The sequence below is a fragment of the Mastigoproctus giganteus genome, chromosome 5 (assembly GCF_048544385.1).
Source record: "Mastigoproctus giganteus isolate SK-2022 chromosome 5, ASM4854438v1, whole genome shotgun sequence".
Taxonomy (NCBI): domain Eukaryota; kingdom Metazoa; phylum Arthropoda; class Arachnida; order Uropygi; family Thelyphonidae; genus Mastigoproctus; species Mastigoproctus giganteus.
In genome coordinates this window covers 189,847,590-189,863,442 of record NC_143579.1, presented here as the reverse complement: position 1 = coordinate 189,863,442, position 15,853 = coordinate 189,847,590, and the positions used below count along the sequence as shown (strand labels likewise).

The following is a 15,853-nucleotide window of genomic DNA, read 5'->3' as shown; positions in this document are numbered from 1 at the left end:
CAAAATATTCATTTAGTTTGTTAGCTACCCGAGCAGGGTCATCAACAGTTGACCCATCGATCTCAAGTGGACCAATCTGATTCATCCCCTTCCTTCTAGAGTTTACATAAGTAAAGAACTCTTTGCTGTTTTTCTTCGCATCCCTTGCCAAGGATCTCTCGTAATCTGCCTTCGCCTGCCTAACCTCGTTTGTAACTTGGTTACAGATCAACTTGTATCTATCATAGGCGTCCGTGTCACGTGTTAATTTGTATGTATCCCATGCATTTTTCTTCTCTGCCATATGCCTCATTAGTTCATCTGACAACCATTTAGGCCTAAACCTTGAACAATATTTCTTAGTTGGTATGTAAAGCCTAGTAGCTTCCACGATAAGTTCTTTGAATGCTTCCCATTTTGAATTTGCTGTTGGCAATATCATCAGTTGATCCCACTGTATAGAATTTAAATACTGTCTCAGTCCATTGTAGTCGCCTTTACGAAAGCAATACCCCTTCCCTTTACCCCTAATGGTAGTTACCTCTTTGAGTAACTCTCACTTCAGCACACTGTGATCACTGCCACCAAGTGGTTCATTTATCTGCAGATTCTTAATGCATGAAGAATCACTACTGATAATCAAATCAAGAGTATTACTCCCTCTAGTTGCCTCCCGAACATGCTGATGTAGAAAACAATCATCCAATAAATCCACAAAAGCCTTGCTACTGTGTGAGTGACCAGCCCCCAAATTCCAGTCAATATCTGGGAAATTAAAATCCCCCATTATAAGACTCTCTGATTTACTGGCCCACTCTATTTCTCCGAACAGTTTCTTATTATACTCATCAGAGTCATTAGGCCTATAGCACACTCCTACTCTCAATTTTGATCTCCCAATGCTTATGTCACACCAAACTGACTCGACACTGTACTGTCCAGCGATGTCGACTGGCTTCACTTCCTTGGATTTTATGTGTTTTTTAACTAATAGCATAACCCCTCCTCCCTTCCTATCCTGTCTATCCTTTCTGTAGACATTGTACTCCCCAAATTCCAGTTCTGCATTTCTTATATCTGTGTGACACCACGTCTCTGAAATCCCCACAATATCTGCCTTTGATGTTTTGAGCAATACCTCAAATTCATCAAATTTATTTACTAAACTCCTAGCATTGGTGTACACACAAGTATACATGCACCTGTTCTTTTTCTTAGCTACCCTAACACAACCCATGTGTTTACTTGTACCCCAATGATTCCCAGCAGTCTCTGAAATATCCTGCATCTTATTTTCCAGGCTGCGGCTCATTCCAATAGAAGCAGTGCAAGAATCACTTTCACCTCTGCCAGTGGCTACTGTTAATCTATTAGTCCTTGTATCCCCCCAGGAGTCCAATGTTTGTAAACATTGGACTTCTCCTTGGACTACATTCCACATTGAGCTAAACCAATGAGCAACTATAGCCAGACATCAGGTCAGCAAGCTGGACATCAATCAAAATTTGCAGATGATGTAAAGGTGGAAGATTGGTGAATGACAATAGTGAAGCTATGCCACTTTGAAAGAATCCAGACTTGCTACAGAATGGCTAGAAAAGTACACAGTATTTTGTCAATGATTTCCCAAACATTTTTAATGTAGGGGGGAGGAGGAGGTGATGGTTATAATTCTAGTATACAGAGTTACCCACGTATTATGCAACTTATCAGTTACTGGTGTGTGCTGAGGTGACTATGGCAACAGAACACATGATGTCATTGATATGAAGTGAGTGGGATTAATGCACTCAGGAATAAGACTTATCCAAACAACCCATATGCTCTGGATGAGCTGAACCAAAACACTGAGAACAGCATTTACTCTGCTGATCCATGTTATTTCATAAAGTTGCATCAAACATGCTGAAAAGAGTGACTAATTGGGCATGTGAGTGAGGTAGATACTTCTAGAACATTCTGAAAGAGTTTTAATTAAATTCTGTGTTTTTAAATGAAATTTTGTTATATTGCAAACTCGGTTGCATTTTAATTGGATAATCCTGTATAAGTTAGTAGTGAGACCACCAACTTTTAAAGGTGGTTTTATCCAGTGATGGGGAATGCAATTAGATTTACCTCGGAGGATAGATTTCAAAAGATCTGCAATGATTGAAAACTAGTTATCTCAGGAGGGATCTGATTGAGATGTTTAAGACCATAAAGGCAATGGGTAAAATGAACATGGGCAGTACATTGCAGTATAGGAGAAACAAGTACCAGGAGGCATAAATATGAACTGAAGGATACCAGTAAAATGCATTTCAGCAGATATGTCTTTGACCTATGAGCATTTAGTGACTAGAATAAATTACTTCCTAGAATTATCGACGTTAAGAGCTTAGAAAAATTTGAGGAGACAGATAGTTGTCAACTGATAGGACATGATAACAATGAGAAAGGGTTTTTTTTTTTCCAATGCAGAAAATCTGGTATCCTTGGATCAATTGATCATTAAGTTCATGCAATACTAATTTGCTTATAATACTGGCCAAAACTAAATGGTTATACAGTAGACTCTCGATTTTCCGTGATGGATGGTAAAAAGAAATTCCTGGATAATTGATTTCCCGGTTAATCCATAAATACAGTAAGTCCCCGACATACGTAAGAGATACATTTCAGGACTTCTTAGTAAGTCGAGTTTTACATAACTCTGGAATGACTAATAAAATACAGTGGATTCTGGTTATTTGAGCCACCGGTTAATCGGGGAGCCGTTTAATTGGGGCAAATCTTAAAAATAGCCAATCGAGAAATCGATTTCTCGATTGGCTATCGATTTCCCAATCGAGAAAATAGCCAGGGTTTACTTCACTTAATTGGGACAACATGCCGTTTAATCGGGGCAGGAGATCGCAGCACTGGAGATTACCTTACAATTGTCTCCCACCGTACCACGTGGTTCGATTGGATTTCTGGAGGTCACAACCATAAAACAGTAAAAACAATTAGCAGTCACTTGTTTATTGGGCTTTTCTGTTAGTACAATCTATCATAAACGAATAGTAAACTCGATCTTATTGAATTTGTGATAATTCCGAAAGCTGGAATTCTGTGTTCTCTGTTCTCACTTGCACGTACCGTGTTACTTGAAATTCATGCATGCTGTGTTCTTTGTTATTGATTGCTTATCTTTTTACTGTTTTAAATTTCAATCCTCACCCACAAATGTCAGTGAACAGAAATGTCAACTAGTTAGTAGGTACATATTACAATACATATTAATTATTCCGATTATCACGTATATTCTTCCGATTTTCACGTATCATTTAATTTTTTAATTGGTAAGATTATAAAGGGTAAATTTGTGCTTAATATTTCTTTACTTTTATAACCTGTGGATAATATTCCTCCTATTTTCACTAATTAGAATTCAATTCACAAATGTGATCACAAAGACCGGCGCTTACTACACATTGTATAGTGAATGGTACTTTACTATGGTGATTCCATTGTAGCGTGATTTGATTGTACAGTGAACCAATTGTAAAGCAGGGGTCCATTGTATTTTTAACTTTTTTACATGAAACTTCGGATAATTGGGGCAGCTGCTTAATTGGGCCAAAATGCACTAGTCCCAATGTGTCCCAAATAACTGGAATCAACTGTATTGCTGCTATATCCCTAATATGCCAAAATTACAAAAACCACAATGTCCTCAGAAGAATGAAGAAAAATAGTTATATATTTTTGATTAGTTCAATTAAAAACTTTATCTGGGGACAGCGGTGAAGTAGCCGGAGTGACACATAAGAAAAGAAAACATAAAAGGAAAAAAAAAAACGCAAGTTATTGTACTGTAAAAACTGATATGTATTTTGTAGTCTTGGTTATTATAGTTGACCTTCATTGGTGCCGATTGGTTTGCCGCTTCTCATATTCTCTCTTTCTCGTTTACTGTGTTCACTGTTGCCACTGACAAATCTGAATTCCACGCGATACTTGTTAATGTTTGGCCATTTTTATACATTGTTATTATTTTAATTTTCTGATCCGACTTAATCGCTTTCCTTTTCTTGATAAATTTACTAGTACTGCTGTCACCTATTCTCTTAGGCGGCACCATGATAACAGTCAAAATTAAATTTTCTGAAAAGAACTTCACAAGGTTATCACCCTATGCGAGCTCACATTTTACTAAAGCACATTTCTGGAGGTCACTGCCAAAAAACAATAAAAGCAGTTTGCACTTTCTGGGTTATTGGGCTTATCTGTAGTGTAACCAATTATAAACAGGTAGTAAACTCGATCTTATTGCATTTGCTATAGTACCAATAGCTGGAATTCTGTGGATTTTTATGTTATTGTGTGAAATGTGTGTTCCCTTCATTGAAAAGTCCGAATATACATAAGTTGGGGACTTACTATATTAAAAAATCTTCAGCAACCTACGTAAAAAGTATGGCAATTGATAAAAAATGAAAAACTTACCATGCACTACTTGCGTGCCCAATACGCGAGAGTGCTTATCCTAGATAAGCATAGGAGCAGAAAAATCCTTTTTGCAAGATATAAGACAAGACTGAGTTTTAGAAGGATTGAAATCGACTAAGTTGTCTTTGCTCCACTGGAGAATTACCTGGAAATCAGTATTTAAGGAATTGGTAGCGGATATTCAAGAAGACGAAGCTGATTAACCAGGGCAAGGTTTCTCAAAATGGAAAGTGAAATGCAATGTGCTATCATCAGCAAAACTATGGATAGGATTTCCAGTCAATGGAAGAAGGTCATTAATATACAAGAGGAAAAGAGTGGGGGAAAGAACTTAACTTTGGGGAACACCAGCATTAGTGGAGAAGTTAGAAGACAGAGAGCCATCTACCATCACCCTCAGTGAGCGATGAGATAGAAAACTGGATAACCAATTACAAAAAAACAGTTGGCAAACCATAAGATGGAAGTTGGTTTAGAAGACCTTTATGCTAAATATGATTGAAAGTCTTTGAAATGTCAACTGCTTGTGTTTCACCAAACTTTTCCGTTGAATTTGTCCATAACTGGATAAAATAAGCCAGAATATCACCAGTGGATCGACATTGACGGAATCCATACTGGTGATCGTTGATCAGATGGAAGGTTTCTAGGTGGTTTAAGAGTTGGCGGTTAATTGATTACTCCATTACTTTAGAAAGAGTAGAAGTAATTGCAATGGGATGATAATTGGATGGGAGGGATTTGTCACCCTTTTTAGGAACTGGCTGGATATGAGAAAATTTCCAAGCAGAAGGAAAAACACTTTTGGAATAAGAAAGTGAAAGAAGGAGGCAAATAACAGGAGTAAGTTCGGGAGCACAGGTTTTGAGAACAAGTGGAGAAATACCATCCATCAGTATCTGGAGCTTTCTTAGCATCAAAATTCGTCAAAATCCTTCTGACATCCTTTTGACAGAAAACCACAGGAGGAATTGAATGGAGCATGTTGGGAATGGTGGGATATGTTTTACCAAGATCATTAATACACGAGTTGGGAGAAAAAGGGGAGGCTAGCAGGTCAGCTTTATCCTTGGCCAAAGTAACAACAGAACCATCTGGTTTTGACAGAGGTGGGAGCAGAGATGGGCAAAAGTTGTGGCCAATAGCTTTGGCAAGAGACCAGAATGCTCGGCTACCATTAGGGCAAGAAGCAAGTTTCCTACTCTAGCCTGTTCAAAATGTAGTTTGGACTGATTAACAACTGCTTTACAATTGTTGCAAGCTTTGGTGTAGGCAGAAAATGAAATTGAAGAATTGGAAAAAAGTGAATTACAATATGCAACATTCTTCTCCTGAACGGCTTTAGCACATTTATTGGAAAACTAGGGTTTAGATAAAGGACGAGATTTTAAAGTGGAGTGTGGGATAAATGATTCCATTCCTACAAGGATAATTTCACTGACACGATCTGAGCCAACATTGACATCAGAAGTTTTGAAACAGTAATCCAACCAAGGAAAAGAAGAAAATAAATCTCGCAGGTCATCCCATTTTGCATTCCTGTAATGCCAAACAACATGATGTTGGGAATTGCCATGAGTTAAAGGCTCCATTGGAGAAGAGACAAATCACCAAATTGTGATCTGAGGTGCCTAAAGGACCATTCACTTCAACTGTGTACTTAGAAGGGTTGTTTGTGAGAAAAAGATCAAGTGTGTTGGCTGTATGGTTAGGATTGTCCCGTATTCTTGTAGGTAAATGAACAATCTGTGCAAGGTCGTTAGTAATTGCAAAAGCCTCAGCATCTCGGCCAGCTGGGTGGGTGCTACTAGAAAACGGAAGCCAGCTGGAGTTGTAAAAATTAAAATCAGCAAGGAAAATTACCTCACTGTTAGGAAAGTTGGATTGGAGAAAGTCAAGTTGTAAAGAGCGGAAGTCAAAGAGCTCCAAGTGATTAGTGGAGTTGGGAGAACGGTAGAGACAACAGATGAATTTGACAATGAGGTAAAGAGATTTTAAGCCAGAGAAGATCGAAAAGAGGAGATTCCAAATTACCGAGTCTCGGACAGGGAATATCGGAATGGACATATGCACAAATACCACCTTTGAGGCGAAAGGAATCACACAGCGAATGGTTTGGTCAACTGAGATGAACAGTAGTCAAATCAACCGATAACTGAGATTCTGTCAGAAAAAGTACATGGGCTTTGGCAGACTGCAAGTGGAAATGGACGTTGTTGAGATTAGAATTGAGACCACGTATATTTGTGAAATGAACTAGGAAGTGTTTGGGAGGTTTAGATCTTTTCGGAGATAAGCTTACTCTATTAGTTTGACAATTTATGGTGTATTCAATAGTAAGAGAGGTGGTGCATTATAGCCTTAGTTGCTAATGCGCCAATAAAACTCAAAAACCAATGAAATCAATAGTAAGAAGAAGTGGGGGTGGGGGGAACATGCTGTATGAAGTAAGGAAATTTTTGGATATGGCTTACATATGGTAAGAATTTACTCAGATCCTTGATATAACTTGGCTTTGACAATGCCCCCACCTGCATACACACTACTTGGACTCCCTCCAGTCACTGTCTGGCAGAGTAGAGGTAGAAACATTATACACTAGCTAATCCGGAAGCCTCCTAAAGAGTTACCAATAAGTTTGGTCCGGTGTACTAACTAGCTGCTGGCCTGCGAACACCGTTTTAGAGCTGTATCCTCGAATGTAAGGAAGATTGGATCTCACCATGATGTCCATCATAACCTCAAAAGTCATCAGTCATACTGCATGATGGAAGAAATGGGGTAGGGTTTATCGGAACTTAGCTCTGGAGACTAAACATGGGTTCCGCCACTTCAAGCCTCTAATAAGCAAAGTGGTGGTATTGCATCGGTTGATGAGAGTCATCTACCACCTAGATTTTGAAGCTTGTGCTAAAATTTGGTTGGTTTGTTTTTGAAAGTATTGTTGCTGCTGCTTGCAAATAATACTGCAAGGTCAAATGTATCATATACTCTAGGAATGTGAAGATTGTTAAGTTTACAATTATTAAAGGTCATCAGTTTGAATTTCTTCAAATGGTGGAATGTGATTTTTTTTTCCTGTTAATCTTGGGTTCATTCTGTATGATGAATTTGTTCAAACTATAAGTACTTCTCTCAGCTCTAGTTGCTCAGAGCTGTTTTTAATAATTTTGTAAAGATTTAAATCATCAGCATAGTTTAGAAAGAAAGAAATGCGTCAATCGTATTTCTGATACCATTAAGGAAGATTCTTTTGAGTCTTCAGCCCATTTTAAACCTCAAGGTATTCCAAAAGTTGAAATATAGATTGGCTAAAAATTTCTTTCAGATTAGTAAGGAATAGTAAAACTTTCAAACCATTTGAAGATGTTGCCTTCATTACAATTTTGTGTAATGTCGATTGGCATTAGTAGAGGCATATGATGCAAGAAAGCAAGTTCATTCAGCCTCAGCAAAAAAAAAAAAAAAAAAAAACCACTCTACATTTGTTCCAAAAGTTTGTCCACTTCTTCCTTGAATTTATTTAAGTGATCAATTTACACAGTGACAGATGGAAGTTTGTTCCAGCAGTCAACTACCTGCTGGCTAAAGGCAAATTTATGCACACCTATTCAACAACTGGCTTTCCTCAATTTCAGTTTATGCCCCCTCAGATTTGTAATCTGAGCAAGAGGAAGAATCCCATCAGCATTGAGCCTGCTCAAGCCATTCAAGGCCTTGTACACCTCAATCAAATCATCTCACAAGTGCCTAGCCTCCAGCTGCTGAAATTTGCAGAACTTAAGCCTTTCTTCGTAAGAGCACCCCTTTGTTCTCCTCACCAGTCTTGTGGCCCTACTCTGTACTTGTTCTAGCAACTTTACATCCTTCCTAAAATAAGACTTCCAGACCTGTATGGAGTACTCAAGGTGTGGCTTAACCATTGCCTTATACAAGGGGATAATCACCTCCTTATCCCTACTGGCAAAATTTCTGTATGTCGTTGACAAGATCCCATGACCCGCTCTGTCAGCACTGCTCAGGAAACTTCATATCTGACTACAAAATTACTCCCAGATCTCTTTCATTCTCCACTACCCAGAGTGTAACACCACGCAGTTCGTACGTTTCTCTGAAGTTACTGCTACCCATATGCTACCCATCACTGTTGAAAAAAAAGCCTTGAATTAGGGTTGAATTTGAAAGTGTCTGCAATTCTGCCCAGACATGATAGGAGGGGGTATATGATGACAGCCTTGTCGATCCATTCAGCCCTGGAAAGATTGTGCCAGGCTCAAGGGGTAGAATCTTTTTCAGCCTGGACTGTACTTGTTAACAGGAGAGACTGCTTCTACAGGGATGGGATACACTTAAATAGAAAGGGTGCAAGAATATTTGCTGCTGCTATCGAGGCAGTGCTAGGTGGGTCGGAAAACTGCTAGCTTGCGGGGAGACAAAGACTAATAGATTAACAGTAGCCACTGGCAGAGGTGAAAGAGATTCTTGCACTGCTTCTATTGGAATGAGCAGAAGCCTGAAAAACAAGATGCAGGATATTTCAGAGACTGCTGGGATTCATTGCGGTACAAGTAAACACATGAGTTGTGTTAGGGTAGCTAAGAATAGAAACAGGTGCATGTATACTTGCATGTACACCAATGCTAGGAGTTTAGTAAATGAATTTGAGGTATTGCTCAAAACATCAAAGGCAGATATTGTTGGGATTTCGACACGTGGTGTCACACAGATATGAGGAATGCAGAACTGAAATTTGGGGAGTACAAAATCTACAGAAAGGATAGACAGGATAGGAAGGGAGGAGAGGTTATGCTATTAGTTAACAAACACATAAAATCCAAGGAAGTGAAGCCAGTCGACATCGCTGGACAGTGCAGTGTCGAGTCAGTTTGGTGTGACATAAGCATTGGGATATCAAAATTGAGAGGAGGATTGTGCTATAGGCCTAATGATTCTGATGAGTATAATAAGAAACTGTACAAGGAAATAGTGGGCCAGTAAATCAGAGAGTCTTATAATGGGAGATTTTAATTTCCCAGATATTGACTGGAATTTGGGGGCTGGTCACTCACACACTAGCAAGGCTTTTGTGGATTTATTGGATGATTGTTTTCTACATCAGCATGTTCGGGAGGCAGCTAGAGGGAGTAATACTCTTGATTTTATTATCAGTAGTGATTCTTCATGCATTAAGAATCTGCAGATAAATGAACCACTAGGTGGCAGTGATCACAGTGTGCTGAAGTGGGATTTACTCAAAAAGGTAACTGCCATTAGGGGTAAAGGGAAGGGTTATTGCTTTCATAAAGGCGACTACGATGGACTGAGACAGTATTTAAATTCTATACAGTGGGAACAACTGATGATGTTACCAACAGCAATTTCAAAATGGGAAGCATTCAAAGAACTTATCTTGGAAGCTACTAGGCTTTACATACCAACTAAGAAATATTGTTCAAGGTTTAGGCCTAAATGGATGTCATATAGCAGAGAAGAAAAATGCATGGGATACGTACAAATTAACACGTGACACAGAAGCCTATGATAGATACAAGTTGATCTGTAACCAAATTACAAAGGAGGTTAGGCAGGCGAAGGCAAATTACGAGAAATCTTTGGGAAGGGATGCAAAGAAAAACTTCAAAGAGTTCTTTACTTATGTAAACTCTAGAAGGAAGGGGATGAATCAGATTGGTCCATTTGATATCGTTGGGTCAACTGTTGATGATCCTGCTCAGGTAGCTAACAAACTAAATGAATATTTTGCATCGACATTCACACGTGAGGTGTTATTCAGCGGGGAATGCCAGAGGTGTATTCAACTCTGGCAGTAATCTAGAGAACTTGTAATAACTGAGAGTAAAGCGGAGGAGAAATTGTTGAAGATAAAGACAAGAAAAGCACCTGGGGCGGATGGGATCTATCCAGTTATATTAAAGGAGGCAGCAAAGGAAGTAAGCAGGAAAATTAGTGGAGGAACTGGTTAAAGAAACACTGCAGGATCATCTAGACAAGACCTCAGTTATAGCTCCGACACAGCATGGTTATTTTAAGGGGAAGTCTTGCCTGACCAATTTGATTGGATACTATGATGCAGTCACAAAAGAACTGGATGCAGGGAATAACTTTGATATTATATACTTGGATCTTAGAAAGGCTTTTGATACTGTTGCAAATGGAAGAATGCTGCACATATTGGAGCAATGTGGCATTGGAGACAAATTGCTGCTGTGGATAAAGGGGTGGTTGAGGGGGAGGAGACAGAGAGTGGTAATCAATGGACACTGCTCATCGTGGACTAATGTTTTCAGTGTTGGGTCCATTATGGTTTTCTGTATTTATAAATGATATTGAGGATGGTATATCAAGCTTAATGTCCAAGTTTGCAGATGATACGAAGGTTGGCAGGGTTGTCAAGGACACTACTGACAGTATGCTACTGCAAATGGATCTCGAAAGGTTGAGCAGATGGGCTGAGAGGTGGCAAATGAAGTTTAACATTGACAAATGTAAAGTACTACATATGGGAAACAGCAACCCCAGAGCAATGTATCAACTCTGTGCTACTACACTGAAAGTGGCAAAGAATGAAAGGGACCTGGGGGTGGTTGTGCAAGCAGATATGAAGTTCTCTGAGCAGTGCAGATGGGCTGCAAGAGTAGCTCATGGTGTATTGTCAATGATATATAGGAATTTTTCTAGCAAGGATAAGGAGGTGATTATTCCCTTGTATAAGGCAATGGTCAGGCTACACCTAGAGTACTGTATACAGGTCTGGATGCCTCATTTGAAGAAGTATGTAGAGCTGCTGGAACGAGTACAGAGAAGGGCAACAAGATTAGTGAATGGAACAAAGGGGTGCTCTTACGAAGAAAGGCTTAAGTTTTGCAAATTACATTTTCTGGAAACTAGGTACCAGCGAGGTGATCTTATAGAGGTGTATAAAGCCTTGAATGGTTTGAGCATGCTCAATGCTGATGGGATTCTTCCTCTTACTCAGAATAATCACCTGAGAGGGCATAAATTCAAATTGAGGAAAGACAGATGTAGGATAGACGTGCAGAAATTTGCCTTTAGCCAGCGGGTGGTTGGTTGGTGAACAGACTTCCATCCCTTGTCGTGGAAGTTGATAGCCTAAATAAGTTTAATGCTCAGCTGGACAGGTATTTCGAACGAACAGAGGGGTGAAGTGGAAGTGGGTTATTTTTTTTTTTTTTGGCTGATCCTGCATAAGCTTGCTTTCTTGCATCAAATGCCTCTACTAATGCTAATGCAGTACTTTGCATTTGCAAATGTTAAACTTCAGTTGCCACTTCTGAGTTCATCTACCCAACTTTTCTAGATCCTGTTGCAGTAGCATACTGTCATTAACAATCCTTCCAACCTTTTTATCATCTGCAAACTTCGACATTAAGCCTGATATAGCATCATCAATATCATTGATAAATATACAAAATAACAATGGACCCAACACCGAACCCAGGATGATTCCACTAATAACATTAGTCCACAAAGAGCAGTGCCCATTGATTTTCCACTCTGTGTCTTCTCCCAATCAACCATCCTTTTGTGGCGACTACAGTTGTCTGAGACAGTATTTAATTTCTGTACAGTGGAACCAACTGATGATGTTACCAACAGCAAATTCAAAATGGGAAGCATTCAAAGAATTTATCTTGGAACCAACTAGGCTTTACATACCAACTAAGAAATATTGTTCAAGGTTTAGGCCTAAATGGATGTCAGATGAACTAATGAGACATGGCAGAGAAGAAAAATGCATGAGATACATATAAATTAATGGGTGACATGGAAGGCTATGATTGATATAAGCTGGTCTGTAACGAAGTCACAAAGGAGATTAGGCAGGCAAAGGTAGATTATGAGAAATCTTTGGCAAAGTATTCAAAGGAAAACAGCAAACAGTTCTTTACCTATGTAAACTCTAGAAGGAAACGGATGAATCAGGTTGGTCTACTGGATATTAATGGTTCAGCTGTTGATGATCTTGCTCGGATGGCTAACAAACTAAATGAGTATTTTGCATCTACATTCGCACATGACGAATTATTCAGGGAGGGGAATGCCAGATGTGAATTAAACTCTGGCAGTGAGCTAGATGATTTTGTAATAACTGAGAGTAAAGTGGAGGAGAAATTGTTGAAGATGAACATAAAAAAGGCGGCACCTGAGATAGATGGGATCTAAGCACCCAAGGTGGATGGGGTCTCGGCAGAAAAGGAAGTAAGCAAACCCTTAGCCATAATTATGAGAGCTTCTTTTGATTCAGGGGAGGTAGCCATGGACTGGAGATGTGAAAATGGGACCCCAATTAACAAAGGAGGATAAGAGGGTGACACAAGTTGCCCTTTGATCCTCCTTTTAGACCTGTTAGTTTAACTTCTGTTCAAGATAAATTAATGGGGGCACTGGTTAAAGAAGAACTGCAGGATCATCTAGACAAGACTTCAGTTATAGCTCGGACACAGCATGGTTTTGTTAAGGGAAAGTCTTGCCTGACCAATTTGATTAGATACTATGATGTGGTCACAAAGGAACTGGATGCAGGGAATAACTTTGATATCATATATTTGGAACTTAGGCTTTTGATGCTGTTGCACATGGAAGACTGCTGAACAAATTGGAGCAGTGTGGCATTGGAGGTAAATTGCTGCTATTGATAAAGGGATGGTTGGGTGGGAGAAGACAGAGAGTGGTAATCAATGGTCACTGCTCATCGTGGACTAATGTTATTAGTGGACCCAACAACAATGGACTCAACACTGAACCCTCAGGGTTCAGTGTTGGTCCATTGTTGTTTTCTGTATTTATAAATGATATTGATAATGGTATATCAAGCTTAATGTCCAAGTTTTCAGACGATACAAAGGTTGGCAGGGTTGTTAAAGACACTAATGAAAGTACGGTACTGCAACAGGATCTAGAAAAGTTGAGCAGATGGGCTGAGAGGCGGCAAATGAAGTTTAACATTGACAAATGTAAAGTACTACCTATGGGAAGCAGTAATCCCAGAGTAACGTGTCAGCTCTGTGGTACTACACTGACAGTGGTAGAGAATGAAAAGGACATAGGGGTAATTATGCAGGCAGATAGGAAGTATTCTGAGAGTGTGCAGATGGTCTGCAAGAGTAACTCATGGTGTGTTGTCAATGATATACAGGAATTTTTCTGGCAGGGATAAGGAGGTAAGTATCCCCTTGTTGCAATGGTCAGGCCACACCTTGTATACAGGTCTGGAGGCCTCATTTTAAGAAGGATGGGATGTAGAATTGTTGGAAGGAGTACAGAGAAAGACAACAAAATTAGTGAATGGAACAAAGGGTTGCTCTTACAAAGAAAGGCTTAAGTTTTGCAAATTATAGTGTCTGGAAGCTAGGCACCTGTGAGGTGATCTGATTGAGGTGTATAAAGCCGTGAATGGTTTGAGCATACTCAGTGCTGATGGGATTCTTCCTCTTGGTCAGAAAAATCACCTGAGAGGGCATAAAGACAGATGTAGGATAGATGTACGGAAGTTTGCCTTTAGCCAGCGGGTAGTTGGTTGGTGGAACAGACTTCCATCCCTTATTGTGGAAGTGGATAACCTTAATAAATTTAAGACTGAGCTGGACAGGTATATGGAACGAACGGAGGGGTGAAATCAGAGCGTGTTTTTTTTTTTTTTTTTTTTTGGCTGATGCTGCATAAACTTGCTTTCTTGCATCATATGCCTCTACTAATGCTAATGCCAATTTGTACAGTAGTCTTCCCTGTACAATGGAATCAAAAGCGTTCGTGAAATCCAAGTATATGATATCAAAATTATTTTTTGCATCCAGTTCCTTTGTGGCCACATCATAGTATCCAGTCAGATTGGTCAGACAAGACTTCTCCTTGACAAACCCATGCTATGTCTGAATTATTACTGCAGTCTTGTCTGGATGATCCTTTAACCAGTGACTCTATTATTTTCCCTGTAACAGAAATTAAAGTAACAGGTCTGTTATTACTCGTGTCAACCTTTGATCCTCTTTTGTGAATTGGAGGCACATTTGCACATCTCCAGTCTGTGGGGAACTGCCCCGAGGCCAACAGTGCTCTCATAATTATGGCTAAGGATTTGGTTACTTCCTTTGCTTTCTCCTTTAATATAACTGGGTAGATCGCATCCAGCCTTTCTTATGTTTAACTGCAACAATTTCTCCTGCACTTTGTTCTCAATTATTACAAAATCATTTAGCAATCTGTTAGTTTAATAAGCTTCTGGTCTCCACTTCTCTATAGAATTCATGTGTAAATGTAGATGCAAAATACTCATTCAGTTTTGAAGCTACCTCAGCTGGATCATCAACAATCGAACCCTAGATATCAAGTGGGCCAATCTGATTCATTTCCTTCCTTCTAGAGTGGCGCCTCCGTAGCCAGGTGGGCAGGAGCAGCAGTGCGTAGCACACGCTTCTTGATCACACAGGGGTTCGAGCCCGTGACCACCAAATACAGAGAATGCAGAAAGGTCAGGGAATAACCACCGCATATCCCCGGAGCAATATGGCCTTAGTTGTTAATGCTCCTAAAAAACCAAATAACATAACATCCTTCTAGAGTTTACATAAGTAAAGAAGTCTTTCCTGTTTTTCTTTGCATCCTTTGCCAAATATTTCTCATAATCTTCCTTCACTTGACTAACCTCTTTTGTGACTTGATTATAGACTAGCTTATATTGATCATAGGCTTCTGTGTCACCTGATAATTTATATGCATTCCATGCATTTTTCTTCTCTGCCCCGAGTTTCATTATGGTCAAGCTGTGGTTTTGAGTATGCATGGTTGTGCGATTAAATCTACACAACTCCACAAGAAACATGCAAGGCTTATTGTTCACTGTGACCCTGCTATATTTACTTTCTTAAAAGAGTTACAATAGACTTCTCACCTCCTTTGGTTAATCTGGGTTGGCTTAGAGCATAAAAAGAAATTTATTACAATTAATTGATGGTTTGTCATATTAAAGGCTTTTGTGATGTTACAACAGTTCTTTCAATTGCAGAGATCTTGGAATTTATTCCATTTGATATTTCTTTCTGGAAGATTAGTAAACTAGTACAAATGAAAAAACCTTTAATGATTTCAATTTGTATATTTGCAATAAATAATATAGCTATAAAACCACTGTATACACTCTTCACATCTCCAATAATTTAAAATGAGATCTTATAAGTAAAAAGGTTATTGAGCCCTGCTATAAACGTAATCTGAAATACATTTTGAATATTTATTAAAATATTTATCATTAGTTTATGTATTTTCTTAAATATTATTTTGTAATTGGTATTTCACTTTAATAAGTTATAAGAAATGTTTCTTTCTTAGAGGTTTGATATTCTAAACCAAAAATTTACTT

The 15,853-nt window shown here is 39.0% G+C and overlaps 1 protein-coding gene across 2 annotated transcripts in view; it reads left to right on the top strand.

Annotated features, from left to right (window-relative positions):
- LOC150085950 (peroxisomal acyl-coenzyme A oxidase 3-like) overlaps window positions 1–15,853 on the top strand; it is a 357,646-nt gene that overhangs the window by 249,246 nt on the left and 92,547 nt on the right. The window lies entirely within an intron of this gene.